This window comes from Euleptes europaea, chromosome 5, assembly GCF_029931775.1.
Source record: "Euleptes europaea isolate rEulEur1 chromosome 5, rEulEur1.hap1, whole genome shotgun sequence".
Lineage (NCBI taxonomy): Eukaryota > Metazoa > Chordata > Lepidosauria > Squamata > Sphaerodactylidae > Euleptes > Euleptes europaea.
In genome coordinates, this window is record NC_079316.1 from 29,624,268 (window position 1) to 29,645,798 (window position 21,531).

General features: G+C 41.3%; 1 protein-coding gene across 10 annotated transcripts in view; it reads right to left on the reverse strand.

The window, feature by feature from the left end:
- Positions 1–21,531, reverse strand: part of MBNL1 (muscleblind like splicing regulator 1) — a 204,671-nt gene that overhangs the window by 158,242 nt on the left and 24,898 nt on the right. The gene's annotated exons all lie outside the window — the stretch shown is intronic.

The window sequence follows — 21,531 nt, forward strand, 5'->3', positions numbered from 1 at the left end:
TGTGTGATTCACTTCATATTTAGTGTTTAGAATATAGTAAATTAACCTGAGTACTCTGTAGAAGGCCAAGATATAGATCAAGTAAATAAATAAATATGTGATAATTGCTTACATGGTGTTTTTCTTCCCCACTGCCTACATGTGCTGAGAAGCTGCAACTGGTCATGGCTTTGAATGCATAACATGTGGCAACTTGTCATCTGTATTTCTACAAACATGGTGTAATGTTCTTCTGGGTCTTTACCAAGACGTAAGTTTTCCCCACACCACTGTATGGTCAACTGTATTAATAATCCATGGCTGGCAACACTGAGTGAGGTTGCTGTTCATTATCTGATCCTTTTGTGTGTGTGCTGACAGCAGTGTGCTGAGAAGCGGTCTAAACGACTTTTCAATCAAATAATGAAAGTTATTTCAACCAACTGTAAAATAAGAACAACCGGGATCTACCTCAGAGAGCTGTTCTGGAAAGAGAAGAAGAAGAGCTGGTTTTTATACTTTTTCTCTACCCTTAAGGAATCTTAAAGCGGCTTACAATCACAATCCCTTCCCCACCCCACAACAGACAATTTGTGAGGTAGGTGGGGCTGAGGGAGTTCTGAGAGAACTCTGACTGGCCCAAGGTCATCCAGCAGACTTCATGTGGAGCAGAGGGGAAACCAACCCGGTACTCCAGATAATAGTCTACCACTCTTAACCACTACACCATACAAGTGATATACAAATTATTAAGACCAGCAGTATTATCACGGTTCCCAATAGCCCATCCATGTAGATACTTAATTTCTATCAGATACAAAAAAAACCCCAAAAACCATCCTATGTAACAACACAATTACTACGCTCTACCGACAAGCCAGGTGGCTTGCCAGCTTTCTCAAAAGTGGATTAATCTCTATATTAAGCTCTCCTGCAGTTTCTGTTTCTTAAAATGTGTTAGCGGCTACTGAAGCTTATAGAATAAAAATAGCTATCTTCAGATGCTGCAAACCCAGTCTCAAGCCAGCTCAAAATGGGTTAAAAGACTGCACAGCTAATTTGACTTTCAAGTCTGCGCTCTTTAAGAAGAGGTCCACCTTAACCCTGAACCGAACCAGTGTTTATTCTATCATTCTGTCTCTTCTGACTATAAATTATGCAGTATAAAAGAGGCCTTAATAGGGGGAACACAAAATTGCAAAATGCAGGCAGCCTTGAACCTGCCTTGATTTAAACCCACGAGCCAAGAGATAGTGAGGAAAACTGGCCTCCCTAGTACAGAACTATGCTCCCTAGAGTAAATTTATAATAACAAGGTATTTTTAATGTGTATCTGCAGTTTTACCTTTGATTTCTCCTCCTCCAAGAAATGCAGCAAAATATATATCCTCAATTGGTTGTGAATAGGTATGTTAGGACTAAGACTTAGACCAGGGTTTGGTTTTTATTCAAACTAGCCCCTTTAACTGCTCATTCTCCCTCCTTTTTATCCATTTTATTCCTGCCTTAATTAAAGGGGCTCAGGGCAACATACATTTGATCATAGGTTGCCAACCTCCACGTGGGGATTGGAGATCTTCCAGACTTTCAACCCAACTCCAGATGACAGAGATCTGTTCCCCTGGAGGAAACAGCTACTTTGGAGGGTGGACTCTATAGCATTATGCTCTGCTGAGGTCCCTCCCCTTCCCAAAGCCTACCCTCCCCTGTTTCCACCCCCAAATCACCACGATTTTCCCAACCCTGGGCTGGCAACCCTATTTGATCCTCACAATATTGCTGTGACTAGGGCAAGTGGAAGTGGACTGGCCCAAAGTTTTCCAGTGAGCTTCGTATATCGTCCTAGCCCAATACTGTCACAACAACCCCACAATGGATCTTTGTTCAAATCTTCCCTGGTCTTTCATATAGTACAACCCTTGTTTGAGTATTACAAGTTGCAAAAGCCTTCTGGAACTACGTGGAACAAAATGACTGCAATGTGTGTTCTGCCTTTCTTTTTTGGCAACAGGCCAAACAAGATGCAGCAGGGGCAGGTATGTTTTGTGTCTGCCACATTCACACTGGGAGGAACCAATTTTTATTTTTAAAGGTATGTCGAGAAGAGCTGAAGCCTCCCCCCCTCCCCATTTACCTCTCTGTTCTGTATGGTTATACAAGCTATTTTTCCCCCTCAGCCCAGATTACTTTTGCCATTAGATATGGGTTCGGAGAAAAGTGCCTACATATTACTCTGGGGAAAGGCAAGAGAAGGGGCAATTTACAGCTTCATTCACTGACTATCCGGCTATGCTGTTTCAAAGGATTAAAGGGAACTTAGGTTTTCTTAAAGGGGGGGCAATTACTGTTGTTTTTACTATATACTGCAGACCACCACTTCACCCCATGTTCTTCCTGAGGGACTGCTCACCCTCAAGAGCAAAATTTTGGGACACCTCAATGGGCTGCAGAGGAGGAGGGGAACCAACAGAAACCACTAACTCTCTGGCTGCCAGGATAGAGCCATTGTTTGCTGTATATCTTAAATCTCACCTCCTTCCCAAAAGAAAAAAAATCCTCTTTAACGTTGAACAGAGTATATGTGAATCCCAAACATGGCTGCTTCCACTATATCTAAGTACAAAGCTATCATCTTGCCATTGACACAAAGGAACGCATTCCATTTACGGCAGTGCTTTTAAAGTCAATGAGCTTGGTACAAAATTATAAGGCTGCGCCCTGTGGCCAAAGATGATGATCACCATCTCATGATTTTGTTTCTCCATCTGGTCTACCAGCACAGAATTTCAGAATTCTAGATTTAAGAAAAAATCACTTGAACTCAGGGCTTTTCTTATTACCGCTATATGCATTGTTTTACAGGTTTTTGTTTTAACAAAATGTTTCACATCAAGAATGAATTGTACGAACAGTACATCCTGAGCCCAACACTGCACGCAACAACCTTCCCCTTGGATGATTTTGTGATAGCATACCCAATCCTGATCAGCATCCTTGATGAAAATATTTAGACTAGAGATAAAGGACCTTACACAGGTGAGTCAAAGCACAGTGCAACTTTACTGCCAAAGAGACCAGGACCCTTAAATGGATTGCATGGGCCCACATCACTTAGCTCTGATTTACACAACCTGTTCAGTCCATATTGTGTTGAGCAATTATAGAAAAGTACACAACAGCATGAACCCTTACTGTGAGATAACGGCAATGCACATGAATCTTTATGAGTCAAAGGACTCACGGTGTGATATACTAGGCTGTAGCTTCAAAATGACAATTCAGTCTTACAATGTGTGAAATGACCCTGAGCTCTTGACATTGTCTCTGATGAATAATTAAGTAAACTAGGCTTAAAGAATAACAAGGAGAAGATCTGATTTCCCTTTACTCTCCCATCTCTTCTAATTTTTGAAGTCCTCATTTGAATAATTCTATGACACAGAAGGCTAAATAAAATTATCTGGGTGCCTACACCATGAGACACATTCCACGCAAGTGGCTTAATTACCTGTAATCGTTTCTTTCTTAACATTCTATCAGCAACATGGGTCATAAGTTAATAGAGCTGTCAGCTTCTGACAAGAGACCAAAGGATTACAATCCTCACGCTTTTATCAGTGACTCTCACTGGCTGAATACAATCTTGGACTTATCTTTAAAAGCTTGTCTGCAAAGGATTAGTTGTGTATTTGACGGGTAGATAAAGTATTACGAAACAGCGGGCATCACTTCAAGATCTCTGACCATTCGGGCCTTCAGCAGAATTTCATCCAAGATATTCATGCGGCCAGTTTGTCTTCGGTCAGGTGACATGACAGCTTCAGAAATGATATCTAAAAAACGTTGCTACAGAATAACCCACTAAACAACCACTTCATTTTGTTTCCAAACTAAGGCAGTATGCCTGAAAAGTGGCATCCAGCGAACATACACTGTTTATCACTGCCTTGGTTTGATTTGCCAATTCACTGGCAAGCGATTACAGACAAGATTTTTTTAAAGCCCCTTGGCTGAGAACACAATTATGTCCCTTATAAATTTACAATCTGAGCATCTATCTCCCTGTTTTGTTACGGTGCCCTTCAGCTGTTCCTTCCTTACAAATCATCTAACTGTGCTGCTAAGACAAACCGCCTTGTTTTACTCAGCCCTCCCTCCTTTAAAATGTCCTTTTTGAATCTTTCCTCTATTTTTAACTCTGTGGATTTTACAATGCATTGTGTTCAGAAGTTTAATTTAGAATAACAGCGCCTACTGTTTCCAATCGAACCATGTTAGCGTCTTCAAACAGAAGAGGCTGCTATACAGTCACAAAGAAAGTAAATGACTTTTCTCAGATTATACCCAGGAGCTTGTGTGTGCTGTAATTCTGTGGGAGCCCAAAACAAACCCCAAAAAGCAAGATGGGCCAGCTCATTATAAGAATCTTCACCTTCCTTTTTTGAAGTATCTAGTCCTTATACTTGGGAGGGAGGAAATGCTTTGAAGTGCAAATCCCTAGTGGACTATTAGAATCCAGTGGGCTTGCTGAAAAAGATTTCCAGTGGGTAGAAATCAGAGCTTCAATACCATGTATAGGCTCTTGGCCTTCCCAATGACTAGCACATGCAGAATAAATTATGCAAAATAGCAAAATGCATAGAATAAATCATGCTGATTAGCTGGAGGGGGAGATTTGCAGTGGAAAACAGGAAACGTAATTCTAAAAACAGAAAAAGCCCACATGCATATGACTTGAACAATACTTACAATGTATTAGAAGTTTAACAGTCTTCAGAGTGGGGGAGAGAAGATTCCCACTGGCAGCCAGGAAGGCACAGAAGCTTGCCCAATGCCAACTTTGTTTACCTGTTTTTATTATATGTGGTTATTTTTGTGAGCCACACTGAGCGTGGCCATTGGCTGGGGAGGGTGTGGTAGAAATGTTAAATAAAACAAACATGAATAGGTACCCTTTGGTATTTGAGCTGTACAGTATTAAAAAACATGCCTCCCTGGATCTAAAGGGTATAAAATTAATTACTCTGATTTTTAAATTTTCTGGGATGTGTAAACCAATTTATCTCAAAGGGTCTCTTTCTACCCAAGCTAAGGATCTGATATTAAATGACTTTTGGAAGTCACTTACATTGCAATCCTAAACACAGTCATATGCTTCTAGACCCATTGGCTTTAATGGACGTAGAATGGTATACTTCTATTTAGGATTCAACACATGAACACATGAAGCTGCCTTATACTGAATCAGACCCTTGATCCATCAAAGTCAGTATTGTCTACTCAGACCGGCAGCGGCTCTCCAGGGTTTCAAGTAGAGGTCTTTCACATCACCTACTTGCCTAGTCCCTTTAACTGAAGATGCCAGGGATTGAACTTGGGACCTTCTGCATGCCAAGCAGATGCTCTACCACTGAGCCATAGCCCCTCCTTGTTCAAAACTTTTATTTAGAGCTCAGGGTCAACGACTGCACTTATAGACACCAAATAAACTACCTGATAGGAGTAGCTCAATACTGCATGAGAGTGCCCTTGTACTACCAAGTTTACAGTGTACATCACCAATCATGGCCAGCCTCATCCACCATCTTGTGCACCATCCTCCCCCCCTTGCTGCTGGGAAAAGGCCCATCCATCGATCAGATCAGGCAGAGTTCAGTGTGTTTCCCAAATGAAACTAGAAAGCAAGGGCATGAGGTAATTTAATATCTATGCTCTTTCCCATAACCTGCATATCCAAACCCTGCCACAAACCTCCAAGCTGTCTCTAACTGGTTCAAGTCCAGTCAGCAAGTTATGGACACCAGCATCTCCACCCAAGGAACTTCACGTCCAATGTGCGCGCAAGCTCACCAGGTGTGCAGGGGTGTGCATAACAAGCTTGGGTAGGGGCAGCAGTCCATAGTCTCCCTTTTTAATAAACTGGATGGGATGCTCAAGTGCAGAGCTCAGGGTCTACATACAAAGAGCCTGCCCTCAGCCCCTTGCAGCAGGGAGTTCTGTTCACTATTATTTTTATCTTTCCCTTTCCAGGCCAGTAGAGTTCCTTCACTCCCATCCCTCACCTTCTGTAATCCACCCAAGGATTTACCTTGCTGGCTCTTTTATGCCCCCCAAAACATCTGGACCCACCATCCTGGTTGGAGGCTGCATCCTCTCTGCTGACCCCATGCCCAGCATAGCCCTAACAGGATTTCATCTCCTCCAATAGCAGGTACTACAGCCAACCCTACTATACAGCACAGATCCCTGGCCACACTCTCCCCACCAGTCCCCTTGGGGCTGGCAGCTCAACTTTCAGGTGCAGCTGCCCCTGTTCATCCTCTGCCTTGGCCTTGAGGGCTGGGGTGACCCCAACCCTGGTCCCTTGCTTCAGGTGCTGCAGCCCAACAACTTCTCACTCTGGAGTCCCAGAGTTACACCATGTTTTTGAGTCACAATCAATCTATCGATCATGGAAGACCAATTAACTGCCTATACAGATAAATAAGTACCGGTCTAAAATTTGCATGCATGACTTAGATGTAATATTGCACGCTTTTAGGAGATGTGGTATAGATCTAGACTATAACTGCCTGTGTTTAAAAAAAAAAAAAGGCAGAGGAAAAGGTGCCTGTTATACTTACTATAATTTGCTAATTGTTCCACAATATTAATCATTGAATAATATAATTGTTTAACAATTCAGTCTCATGAGTGTAAATCACAAATTGTTATGTGCTGGGCTGATCTAGTTCTGTTTTACACATTCGTACAATTTGCAAAAATTATTTCCATTTGGGGGTTCACTTCCATTTCTTTGTGGAAGGCAAAAAAGAAGATAAACATGATGATGCTATGCATAGAGAAACCATTCAATATTATTTCAAGCATCTCTCTTAAAAGTCCTTGCTTTTTTTCGTCTTCTTTTTTCTTTTTCATTCTTTCTTTTTTTTAAAAAAGTTCACCTGAACACAATTTTATCAGGAAAAAGGAGATAATGGGAATGCTTGTTCTTTGGAAACCATATGCTAATTCAAACTTGGCAGAAACGAAACATTTAAATCATAGGTTAATCTGTCAAATACATTTTCTGTATTTTCTGTTCTAGAAAATCCATTTTAGCTTGGATGTAAAAACCTGAGAAGACCCATGAGACTTATCAAGTTTTCTTGACCTCATAAATAGCAATATTTGCCAATAACACCCACAGCTAATCAGATTCATCTATATTGTTTCCACAAACCTGGAACAAATTTCATGCACTTAGCCACTACAGGATACCAATACCATTTACAGGGCTGATTCAATCCTGCACACAGCAAGACTGCTTAAACTCTGCTTACATAAATTGCATTTGAGTATGGTTCATTGTGTCTAGAACTGCAGCTAACAGGTTTAGCAGTGTGATCAGCTAACTGCAGAGCTATCGTCAAGTTTAACAGGACTTAGCCTGCAATATATACTTAGGATTGCAGCCTTCATGACTGTTTTAAAACTCAAGCCTTCATTATAAAATTCAAACCTTCATATAACTCAGACCTTTATTATTATAATTCACTTGTTACACACACACAATAATCTGCAAATAGGTTCAATTGGAATTCACCAGTGAAATCAGTGGGGTTTAACTTTCACTTATCTCAATTGTTAGTTTGCCAGATTTTTTATTGTAACTTTAGATTTATTTTTAAAAGGCAAATCTGTGCTCCATACTTGGCATCTGTCCACTCTTTTGACTAATTGATTATGCTTAAGTGTTTGTCTTTGAGATTCAGCACAAATTAAAAATAGATCTATTTCTGCAGGGTCAAGTTACAGGTATCAACTTTGCTCCTTGGCACTGGCAGGCTGCGCGTTCCCATTTCAGCATAAATAAGTGCTGCCACTACTGAATAGGATTGGAAAGTTCTAACTCCCAACATACACAGGAAAATCAAAGATATGGGGTTCACAGGGCGAAGCCTATACAGCCAAACTACTTGCTGTTAATGGGCACTTTGTCCAAATCATTAATAACCAAACTCTCGCTGACCTTATTAATAAAAATTAAATGTTAAACTAATGACAGTTTGGGATAAAATGAACTCGGAATCAAATTCAGAGAGTGACAGTACAGCCACTGTAAATTATTAGTGAAATCAGGTGCGTGTATAAAGTGCTGTCAAGTCGCAGCCAACTTAAGGTGTCCCCTTAAGGTGTCCCCTTTAGTAAGTTGAAGAAGACTGCTACTGTTGGAATCCCTATCTCTGCACTGCCCAACACTGCTCTTAACTGGATCACTGTGCACAGTTTGTGGTTGATAGCTGATCAGTGATAGTCGGTGTAAATGACAGGTCAGATCCAAAGTACAATGAATGGGACTTCTTACCTTCTCACTCTCACTGCAGCCCACTGAGCCTGCCAAAATTCTGGTCCTGGTGACCAAGGCATTGTCACAAACAAAGTAGGGCATGAAATTGAGCTCTGCAGTAGCAGGGAAGGAACCAGCAAAAAACTGCCTACCCTCCTCTGCCAAAGGAAATGACATCATCATCCACATCATTAGCAACAATGAGAAAATTTATATCCCACCTTTCTGCCAGATTTTTTATTGTAACTGCCAAAGTGGCTAACAATTTAAACAATACATGATAAAATTGCATTATAAATCCATTATAAGAAAATACATAAAAACATACATCATTAAAACAACATTAAAAAGAGTTTAAAAACAGAGTTAAAATACATACAAAGCAGTTAAATATATACAAAACAATAAAAACATTGGTAAGGAAGGAGGGATCATTGAGAGAATGCCAAATGAAACAGTCTTTACCCACTGGTGGAAGATGGCAACAGAAGGGGACAGACAAATTTCCCTGAGCAGCGTTCCCAGGCTTTGGTGTTATGATCAAGAAGACCTTCTCCTGGGTTGGCACCCACCTAATCTCAGACGCATTATGTCAGCTGAACCACATCAGGATTCAGCCCAGAGATACCTAACGTACAGGACATTTCCCACTTTCATGTGGACAGGTCTAACTACAGGCAACCAGGTGTTCTCATCTATCTTCCCAGATATGTGATAAACTACATATCAACAACTACATTTCTGTTCTTTCCCTATCTCAGAATGGTTGTTTTAATGTGGTGGTGGTTTGATTTCTAGGGAAGGTGGCATGGTATAGCCCCGTGTTCGCGAACCTATGGCACGCGTGCCGGACTTGGCACGCAGGCAGTGTGGAGCAGTTCAAAGCGTTCAAAGCCCCCCCTTCCCTGGACTCCCCGCTGGCTTTGAACTGGTCCGAGCAGTTCAAAGCGTTCAAAGCCCCCCCCTTCCCTGGACTCCCCGCCGGCTTTGAACTGCTCCGCGCAGGCAGTGCAGAGCAGTTCAAAGCCCCCCTTCCCAGGACTCCCCGCCGGCTTTGAACTGCTCCACGCTGCCTGCAGGCAGTGCGGAGCAGTTCAAAGCGTTCAAAGCCCCCCCTTCCCTGGACTCCCCGCCGGCTTTGAACTGCTCCGTGCTGCCTGAGGCAGCACAGAGCAGTTCAAAGCATTCAAAGCCCCCCCTCCGCAGGCAGCGCGGAGCAGTTCAAAGCCCCCCCCCCTCCGCAGGCAGCGCGGAGCAGTTCAAGGTGTTCAAAGCCCCCCCTTCCCTGGACTCCTCGCCGGCTTTGAACTGCTCCGTGCAGGCAGCGCGGAGCAGTTCAAAGCATTCAAAGCCCCCCCTTCCCTGGACTCCCCACCGGCTGCTCCGAGCAGTTCAAAGCGTTCAAAGCCCCCCCCTTCCCTGGACTCCCAGCCACCCAGCTGGGAGTAACCCGCCGCCCGCCCCCCCTTCCCTGGACTCCCTGCCGCCCAGCTGGGAGGAAACCTCGGTATTCAGGTTAAATTGCCATGTTGGCACTTTGCGATAAATAAGTGGGTTTTGGGTCGCAGTTTGGGCACTCCGTCTCTAAAAGGTTCACTATCACTGGTATAGCCTGATCTTGTCAGATCCAGGAAGCTAAGCGGGTTCGGTACTTGGAAGGAAGACCTCCAAGGAAGACTCTCCACTTCTCACTTGCCTTGAAAGCCCCTTGCTGGGGTTGCCAGAAGTCAGCTGCAACTTGACAGCATTATACACAGACACATTTTGATACCTAAATTTCAATCTGAGATATGTTTGGTACATTGGAAAGAAATTCTAAGACAAAAAACAGTAATACCCTCCTTCCTCTACCAATGGAAGTGTCATCATGCTGGCCAAACAATACCTCTGGATTCAGCACGGAGATTTCTTCTAAATAGAAGAGTATAGATACAGTCAGATGTCACAATAATCCACATATTACTAGTTGGTTTGATGTCCAAATGAAGGCTGCTCAACCAACAGCAAGCGGTCTTTTGAAGGGTGCTAAACTTGGATTCTAGGCCATTGTTCGTTAAACTACAGTTTGCTTTTCTACATTTTAGAGTAGAAAATACATATCCCACTTAACCTTCTTTTACAGAGTGATGTCTGGCATAAATTAGTGCATACATTGGCTCATTTGGGAGTAATGGAGAAAAAGAGAAAGATGTAAATATTAGAGGGACTGCATGGATATTCCTCTCATGCTGCAGCAAAGACTCTTCACTCTGGGAGGAGGATTTTCACTTCCTGCCCTTTCTCCTTACAAAGACAGCTAGGTCTTCCACGGAAAAATGATGTCAAAAGTTTCATCTTGGATTCCAAAAGCATAGCATTGACCAAACTAGTTAAAACATCATAATTCTTTTTTTTTTAAAGCCTCTTATTCTCAGAAACATCATTTTTTATTTATCTGGGCTTTTTAAGAGCTTATTTCTGTATTTTTAGTTTTCAGAGTGTTGCCACCCACACATAGCTTACAGGGTAACAAGTCCAAATCAATTATTAAACTAAAATGGAACACCAACTGTGCACTCAAAAACCCACATAAACTGCAGGATTGGAGCTTAAAACCAGCTTAGGCCCATTGTTGCCAATCACACTCAGTCTCAATATCCTTCATGTAAAGGGTTCTAGAGGAGGAGGAGAAGGAGGAGGAGGAGGAGGAGGAGAAGAAGGAGAAGAAGAAGAAGAAGTAGTAGTTGTTGTAGTAGTAGTAGTAGTAGTAGTAGTAGTAGTGGTTTTTATTGGCCGACTTTCTATACCACTTAAGGGAGACTCAAACCGGCTTATAATCGCCTTCCCTTCCCCTCCCCACAACAGACACCTTGTGAGGTAGGTGAGGCTGACAGTGCACTCCCCTATAAAATCTAATTATACTCATGGAGCATATAGAAATTTATATTCACATCTTATCTCAGGTATACATGACACACAGTGACACCAAACCTATTTGGAAGCAAGTCCCATCATAGGAACACACTAATTTGAAGACTGTCAGGACTGGACTGTTTATCGGATTTTCCCTTCCTTTATTTGTTGATCTTAGAACAATACAACAGTCTATGCTGAATGGATTTTTAAGTGAAAATAGATATATTGTCAAACAGCCATCTAAATCTGACCTTACGCATATGTTTCATATTATTTAACTATGGCTGCGCACACTGTTAATTACAATTTTCATTTCCCAAAACCAACAAAAAAGCTGTATTGTTTAGGGGGGGAAATTGGCAGTTTATTTTCTTTCTGCTTTAAGCAGCTTTGCTTTGATATTTGCAGGGGTAATGTGATGGAAAATTCATTTTTATGAGTGATTTCAATGAATGTCTTCTTCCTTATAACTTCAAGAAAAAGAAGTTCGCACTTCAGAAAAATTCAGTCCAAAAATTCAGTCATCACAAAAGACAGGGAAAAAAGTCATGTATATTCTCAAGAATACTCTGGTGATCATAGTTTCCTTACTTTACTCATCAGCACACTTAAGAAGCCTGGAAACTGTCAATAAGAAAGCAAAAGGTATGGGTACCAAGATGTTACTTATTCCCAATCAAACTATAAATCATTGAATCTAACTGTCAGTACAGTATCCAGTCTGTGAATAAGATTCCCGAGAATACACACTTTCATTTTTTTTTTGTTTCTACAAACTTCAACTTAACCTGTTACATTACAGAAATAAATCAAAAAATATTCTCTGACTTGAGGAAATGTACAAGTGACTTCCAGACAATAAGAACGAGACCTTTTCACATTTACCAATCCACAAATATCCCATGACATATTACTGCTCCTGTCATATTGGCCTATTTTCTAATTGGGTTCCATAACAGAAAGATGGTGGGATATATGTAACTTGAAATAACATGTAATTGGGACACTTCATTAAACATATTGTGAGTGGAACACATGCTAAAGGGGACAGGAAGAAGTGGGTAATAGGCATAGTTTTTTCCCCAAAACTCTTTTATGCATAATGTACAGTATGCATAATGTACAGACCCTAATTTTGGTGACACCCCCTCCTCAAGTGTAACCACTGCCTGTTTATTTGCCTTCATGAGAGCTGACAGCATAATGGCCAGGAGCAGTTAGAATGGTCTAACATTAATACGGAAAGTGAGAATCAAGGTGAGGTTCATGGTGAGAAGTCACTAAAAATCTTACTGTGGTACCTGTCACTGCATAGGAAGGCAGTCATCTATTGCCCCCCATGATACCAGAGCCAGCGTGTAGTGGTAAAGAGCAGCTGACTCCAATCTGGAGAATGGGTTTTGATTCCCCGCTCCTCCACATGAGTGCGGACTCTAATCTGGAGAACCAGGTTTGATTCCCCACTCCCAAGGGGTGACCTTGAGCTAGTCACAGTTCTCTTAGACCTCTCTCACCCCATCTACCTCACAAGGTGTCTATTGTGGGGGGGGAGGGAAGGGAAGGCAATTGTAAGCCACTTTGAAACTCTCTACAGTAGAGAAAAGAGGGGTATAAAAACCAACTCTTCTTCTTCTACTACTACTACTACTATTCATAACATTAGTTCTATCCTTCTCCACACTTTTGTAAATCGAGATGTAGAGCTACAGTGGTATCACTAGCTTTATCTGAGTGATTGGTCACTAGACAAATGTCTATGAAAATGCTTGCAGTGCCCAAATGGCTTTTTGTTGGCTGCAAATATATTTTATGCATCTGTTGAAGTGTGCTCTGGCTTGAAAAACTTCTGCCATAATAAATTTGCTGGCTTTACAGTGGCACAACACACAAATTTTGGCTGCAGTAGACCGACGCCACTATCCTTCTGGAATGAAGCCACACTGAATTCCTCTACTTTTGTTGACACATTTAGATGGTCATCAGTTCTTTGTGATAAATCCTACTGCCTTCAACAGACTCTGTGCACAGATTGCCAGGTTTTGAAATGTATACCTATTAGGGGACAAAATGAGACACATATACCTCTGAAATCTATGAATGAATGTACATCTATACCTAAGAACAGAGAACCAAAGGGAATTTTCTGCGAACTAACAAGGTAGACCCTTGTTTCAGTGAATGAAGCATGGAATGCTTAAAGTAAAGTAGAAGGGGTTTTAATAATACATTAAATTCAGACTGCAGCCTCAAAATAACAAAATGACGTTTGTTCAGACATAACACAAAATCATAGTTTCACTATGGTTAGTTTTCAAAAAAGAATCAGGCTCACAGGTTATTTATGCATGGATACTTGGACTCACATTCGCCCCCGTCTGACTCAGAGTGTTCCTTGGAGTTCTACATGAGTTTTCCATCCATTAGAAATGACCTCACTGCCAGCCCTCGCAATGTCCGAGCCTTCCCATTCCTCTGTTAACCCGACATTTCCCTCTCCCCTGAGCTCAGCCCGGCTGAAATCTCCAGGCATAAGGCAAAGCACTGGACACAGAAGCTTGCTTTCTCTCACAGCCAATCACAAAGCAGCATGTAAAGAGGCGGGATTCAAATGCTTCCTGTTTCCTTGGAGCTCTTTCTGAGCAAAAGAAAGGCTTTTTAAAACCGAGGGTTGGATTTCTCCCCCCACCCCTTTCAGATTGCTCCGGGTTTTGGTTTTGGTTTTTAAAATGCTTTTTAATGCAGCAATTGGGTTTGGGGAGTGGGGTTTTCTCTCACAGTAAGCACTGCAATGTAAGCCAATTTCAAAGCAACATTTAAAGGGGCAGGCATTGATTTGAGTTTGGAGACTGCTGGTGCAGAGATTTCCAACAGGAAAGTGTGGGTCCAGCCAGCAACAGACCTCAGGTAAAACTCCCATGCATAATTGACCATAGATGAGTATTTAAATCCTAGTTTTGTCAACAACTGTTGGTTTCATTGCCTTGCTCTTTTCCATCCTGCAGAAATCCAACCGGTATTCTCACCACCATTGTGGCAACAGTGGCACAAGGGAATAAGACAAGACTAGCCCAGAATGTCTGCAAAATCTTAAAACAGCAGCAGTTAATAAGCCAACATGACTTGCAATCCTAGTTTGATACAGCCCAGCTTATCAAGTTAACAGAATAGCCACATTCAGACAATCAATTAAACGAAGTTAGTTGAATTAAACCATGGTTTCACATGATGTCTGACTCAAGCAACTTAGCATGTCATGTTGCTAAAATACTTGGGTTAGATCCAACTAGCTTTTCTGCTGGTAAAAAAGAGGGTCTTGTTGGACCACCAAAAAGTTATGCTAAGGATCCCGGGTTCTGCATGGACAAAAGCTACATGGGGTAGGGGCTGTAATAAAGATGGGAACGGAGTGAGATGCAGTGAAAAAGCTGGCTGGATTCAATCCTGTGACATTAAGCAAATATAGGATTTCATACAATTATTGTTTTCTATCGTTCTTTCATCCCCTGTATTTTTTTAACACCTGAAGTTAACGGTGATCAAACATTAGTCTTCTAACAGCGCATTCCTGACTTCTGAGGACAAAAGTCATCAGGAGGCCAGGAAGGGGCTGTGCTGGCATTGGGGCTCCCCACGCCGGCATCCGGGCTACTTATGCCACCGTAAGTGGCCCCAACCCCGGCAGGGAGGCCCAGACGCCAGTCTCCCAGGGTAAAGGCATTCCGGGGGCATCCCAGCGGCGATCTGGGGGGCAAGGCTGCCTGTAGGCAGCCTCCTGTCCCCTTTTGCCCTGGGTATGCCGGTGGGAAGAACAGCAAAGCTGCGCCTGCTTTTTAGGAGCCAGCATGGTGTAGTGGTTAAGAGCGGTGGTTTGGAGAGGTGGAGTCTGATCTGGAGAACCGGGTTTAATTCCCCACTCCACCACATGAGCAGGGGAGGCTAATCTGGTGAACTGAATTTGTTTCTCCACTCCTACACATGAAGCCAGCTGGGTGACCTTGGGCTAGTCACAGCTCTCTTAGAGCTCTCTCAGCCCCACCTACCTCACAGGGTGTCTGTTGTGGGGAGGGGAAGGGAAGGTGATTGTAAGCCAGTTTGAGTCTCCCTTAAGTGGCAGAGAAAGTTGGCATATAAAAACCAACTCTTCTTCTTTTTCTAGCAGGCGCAGCCTCGCTTTTCTCAATGGGGCAAATAGCCCCATTTTAAAAGAAAAAAGCCTTTGAGAGGCTTTTTTCGAGCTTTCAGCGGCTGTGAAATGGCTTAGGAGGTGCTGAAAGCTCAGGAATGGGCTGTAAAGATATGCAATTATAAACAAGTAATTTACAAGACACTACATACATTGCAATCCTAAGTAGAGTTACACCTTTCTAAACCTATTGAAAGCAATGAGTGTAGAAGACTGTAACTCTTTTTAGGATTGCATTCTAGATATCTCAAACTACCACCTTCTTTGAAAAGTATATACATTTTATGATTTTAGTTTGTGGGGGAAAACACAATTTTTAGTAGAGATGGATTGTTTCTCTCAATTGTCAGTTAGGTTCCATTCTGGTTGTCTTCTAGCAAATAAGTAGAATTCCAGGAAGCCAAAAAAAAAAGTTGTGAAAAAATATATAATAATAAATATAATTAACAAATTCAATCAAAAGGAAAATGTTTACTTTGTGTCCCCTTGCTAAGAAGTACCACAAAAGACTTGAATTTCTGTGCCACACAGAAACAAAACAAAAACTCTTTCAAAGCTATCTCCTTGCGTGCCAAAAATGCAAACATTTTTGAAAGAGAAAAAATTAATTTTAAAGAGGTTTCTTGTTTTTGTTTGTTTTTAGGTGGATGAAGGACACAATTCTGCAACATAAACCTCCACCCCCTGAAATTCCTGAAAGACTAGGCCTTCATGTGCCAACAAAACAATGCGCATTTTTACTTCATTTTTGGCACACAAAAGGGATGGCTTTGAAGAGCCCAAAACATGTTATGCGTCAATGAGTCTGATAATACGTAATCTGTCTTTTACATTCTTTAAGTTTCAATATTTTACCTGGCAATAAACTGTATTTATATCGGCCAGATGACCACTACAGTATATTACATGCAAAGGCACCTGGGAGCGGGGCCAAAATTTGAAACGGCACAGCTGAGAACTCTGCCATTTCGTGGGGTCCCCTCAGAAGGTATTTGCTTTGCCTGCACCATAACCTAAAAATAGGAAAAACGCATTAGGCTGTTTCCGCCTCTAATTCAAATGCTGTGTTGCCCAGCGGCTACATTCAGCCATACCTGGCTCACCTTTTATCAGACAGACACACTTCCTAAATGTTTACTTTGTTGGGGGGGGGGTGTTAGCCTGCATATGTTACGTGCTACTAAATCCTTCATATCACAGATACAGATATCCGAAGAGCTTTCCAGTGCAAAAAGTTAGCCTTGGGGATTAATTTATTCTCATCATCATCATTTTATACGTATTGTCAGGGTGTTTTAAGTGTTTTGTAACTATTTACAGATTCATAATTTCACAGTGTTTTTTCCCAACTGGAATATTAACAGAGTTGATACAACTCACATAAAAGTAATCTTCGCTAGTCTTTGTATTCCTTTACAAAGAATATGTAACTAACTTTAACAGAAAATCCCTCAAACATTTTTGCTTACACTTCATTGTTAACATTTTAAGCCAACATTTTTAACATTATGTGTGAAAGACTGACTGACCTCAAAACATAACCTCATACTTCCCTTCAGTTGCCTGAAAATCTGTATAACGTAACATGTAATTTTAAAAAGAAAACCTTACTGCCTTTCTGCTCATTATAAAACCAATTATAAAATAAGATTAGGACAGGCAGCGATGATTTATTTTGCTGTCCAAGGTAGCATAGAATTTCAGTAACAAATCTGACATAAATAGCCTTTCAGAGGGCTTCTCAGACAGTTGGACAAAAAGATACATTTTTAAATATTTCAGGAAAAGTTGAAACCTTTTGCTTGGCATCAGTGATTTCCATTGACTTGCATATACAAATGATCTCACTGCTCAAACTGTGTTTCAGTATATTCAAATGTAGCATGAGAACTTGATAAACTTTCCTGAACAGTAATAAAGGCATAGAAGAAAGCCAGCCTTAGCCCTTTTTAACTAACTCTTTTAGAACTACCCCACCCCAATAAATGTATATGAGCTCTGTTCAGGCTAATTTACCCAATGCAGTTTACTTTGACTGGCAGCAGTTCTCCAAGGCAACAGGAAGAGGCCTGTCCCAACCCTGCTACCTGAGAAAGAGACCAGGGATTGAATGCGTGACTTTCCCCACACAAAGCTTGTGCTGTACCATTGATTTCTGGATCAACGATTCTTTGCATAGAATATAGCAAACTCCCTCAAGCAACCCCTTGACCCTCACTGATGTTCAATAGGCTGGCAGGAGAAAAATGAAGGGAAAAAAGCTATTGCAGCAATGGCATGAACCCTAGAGTGCCGTAATATCATTTCTGGGTTTGGCCCGGAAATGATGTCATGCCATTGCTGTAATGTCCCCGCCCATGTCCCCACCCTTGCCCAGTCTCCCACTGGGTGCCAGTCACTGGATGGCAACCCTACATAGGATACAAAATAAATATATTAATTAATAAATAATTCAACATCGCTAGCATTCTGTTCAGAAATGATGAAACATACAGATTTACAGGTCTGTTGAGAATTATTGGTAGGTTCACTCTAGTGGTCAAAGCGGACTTTGAAATTAGCAATACATTATAGCAGAACAATTATTATAATACTAACAATTTTTTTCACAAAAATCCCAAACTTCTTGGCAAACATAAGGATATTAGGAACTTGTTGCTGGAAAAAAAAAACAACTATAATGCAATTCTAACATTACAGACAAAATATGCTATGTTCAGTTCAATCCATGATTTAACTTTTTAAATTTTTAACCTTTTTGACCCTGACCATTTATTCAAGTAGTGGCCCCCAGTTTTCTTTTTAAATTGAACATGTATTGGCTTTTCCTTACAAATAGATGTACACTCATGATCATACATGCAGCAGATATGTGCATTTCCTTTAATGTGTATGCAGGGCTAGTACATTCACTCAATTCAGACATCTGGCAACCGCTGACTCCTATACATGTTGACTTCACAATCAACCACACTTTTCTACCATATACATTAATAAACTTTTAAAGTTATTATTATTCATGATGAATAATGGAGCTCAATCCAGTGTGTAGTGATAGCTTCATGTGACTAATTAGGCACTAGAAGTAATATGACATACTCTACTGTCTTACGACAATGATCATGAGTTTAGATGCTCATGTGAATCAGCACAATTCTTCCAGTGATTAAAAAGGTAAAGGTCCCCTGTGGAAGCACCAGGTCATTCCTGATCCATGGGGTGACGTCACATCCCGATGTTTACTAGGCAGTGGTTTGTTTACGGGGTGGTTTGCCAGTGCCTTCCCCAGTCATCTTCCCTTTACCCCCAGCAAGCTGGGTACTCATTTTACCGACCTCGGAAGGATGGAAGGCTGAGTCAACCTTGAGCCGGCTACCTGAAACCAACTTCCATTAAACGCTGATTATTCCAAAATGGCCTGTAGCCTGATTCATAAAATACTTAAAGGGAGGGGGGATATTCTATTCTTCCCTGTGTTAACTTTTAAAGAGTTTTTATACTTAATTGATATACCCATATCATTTTCTGCAGGCTTCCCATTTTTTCCTTTACAACTTGTTATGTTGATGACATTTTCTTTATTAAGGAAAAAAAGCCAGAAGTGGCATATGCATGATGCTCTGAATAAGGGAATGAAAGAAAGTAATTTGCTAGGGTGTTAGCACAGGAAATTCCTGGGAACGGAATCTAAGTGTTTCGCTATTCCCAAACAGTGATTGTTCTCTAAGGGTTTGTGTTCATGAATGACCTCGGACACCAAATGTTATTTCAGAGCATGTTTTGACTAAGGATAATCAATAATGCCTATGTGGAAGCAGGGGAACACAAGGGAGTTTAATCACTCCACTCAGCTAATTATCCTTGGCCATTGTACAGTCACCATTCACTTCCTGTGGATTCAACCTGTGTTACTTCCTGTGGATCCAACTTGTGTGTTCATGAGATGACAACTATAGTATTGCTACTGAACACCTGTAAACGTAATGCTGCATTTAGCTATCTACCTGCAAAACTTGCATAAGATCAGAGACCAGAGACTCATGGACCAGAAACAGCATCTATGAGGGATCAGCTTCTCCAAGCCATCCATCTTATTTATTTAATTTATGTTATTTATAGTCTGCCTTTCTCCCTGAGACTCAAGGTGGATTACACAATGTAAAACTGTGCTCGTGGAAGCTGGTGCCTTTTATCTGCCAACATTAGTAGATAACTCACAGTGCCATATTAAAGATCCTTCATTGATTTCAGTGGACTTAGACAGATTAGGATGGCTCTGCAAGTCTTGCAAATAATTTCACCAAAGTTATCAGCCTACAAAACACTGACTAGCCTGACTGAACACATGCACACTTTTTGACAATTTGTGGCCTAAAATAAAAAACGAAACAACATTTCATAGTTGCCATGCTTGATCACACAGACATGATTCCTCCTTGCTACTGGAGAACAGGCTATTTACAAGCCTGGGTTCAATGTACAAGAGAGCCACCTAACATAACACATGGACCAATATGGACCAACACTTATCCCAAAAGGAAAGTAAGTCAAGTCCATAAATATCCAGGAGCTCTATTCTTCACAAAGGGCTCACTACGGCATTGAATAATACAACTAAAACAGAAAGTGGACTGACTATATAAACCAACCTCACTGATAATCCTACAAAAGTAACTAGCCCACAAAAATTGTTACTAGCTCATCTTCGGACACACACTCACTTAAGGGGAATGTGGGAGGTGTACAAGAGGGAAAAAAACTGTATCTCTTCTAGTTTACAAAAGGTTCCCCTCTTGGAAGTGATTGTTCAATCACCCCTTGCAGCCTGGACAGAGACTATGGCTGCAATTCTAAAAACACTTCCGTGGGAGTAAGCCCCACCAAATAACACGGGACTTACTTCTGAGTAGAAATGCTTAGGATTGCTTCCTATGTATTCAAGCTTGATATGAACAAGCACCAGGTTGCCACCTATGGGAGCTGGACATAAAGGAGTTTCAACTCCTATCTTAGAATGGATAGGTCATGACCAAGCCAGACACAAGATACTATCATAGGAGGACTCATCTTTTTAAAGCAACTCCAATTTGTAATGATTTTAAAAAAAACTATTATGACAATTACATCATTTATCAGATGTTGATACACAGTATTAGACAACTCGAGAGACATTTCATATTACTTTATATTCTTTATTCTTTGCATTGGCGATCAAAAAGGTCACAAATCCCAAGAAAGCGAGAAGACAATGCATAAGCAGCAGTGCTTGGTGGAGAGGTTCCCGAGCCTTTAAAAATGAAGAATGTTGCCAAGTAGCATAATTCAATGACAATTCCTTGGCTCGCCAGCTTAGGCACCTATGACTCCCAAGCACTATGAAATCCACATGTCAGCTAAGGAGATCCCAGGAGCAGCAAGCACATATAAAAATGTCTTAATGACAATAACATTACCCATTTCTTGAGAAATCTTAAGACAAGTCTATCTTAATTGACATAGAGTGTAACGAACACAGCTGGCGTGACATAACTTGAAACATATATTTGCTAGTCAAAACAAGAGTCAAGAATTTGCTTTCCTCACTCTACAGAAACCAGGCATTGTTGAAGATTCCGTTGTTTGGCTGCCACAGCTGCACTAGTGCATTTTAATTAAAACAACAAAAGACATATATTTAATCCTGAACAATTTATCTGAGGGTAGCATCATGTGTAAGATATCCCTCTTTCTGCGGTGCACCAGAAGTGCAAAAGGGAAATGACCATTGACTCTTGCACCCATCTTCTACCACTTTCTATAACATGTGAGGTCAGCCTGATGCTGATATAGACTACAGACTACTATGCCAGATGCATTAGCCTTAGCCTATCAGGGTCAAATTGTTGATCTTTGATGTGCCGCATGATTCTTCCTTGTCTGTGCTACTACATACAGCCATGGCTACCATTACAGAATTTATAAATGCTGCTTTGTAATAATCTAACTCAGGAGTCCCTGATGTGGTGCCCATGGGTGCCATGGTGCCCACTGACATCTTTTCTTGTGCCTGCCAAGTGTTTTTAGGAAGTAGGTGAGGCCAGGTAGAGCTTTTGCCCAGCAGGGCTTGATCGACTTGTTGATTTGATTGCGCATATTTTTTAAAATA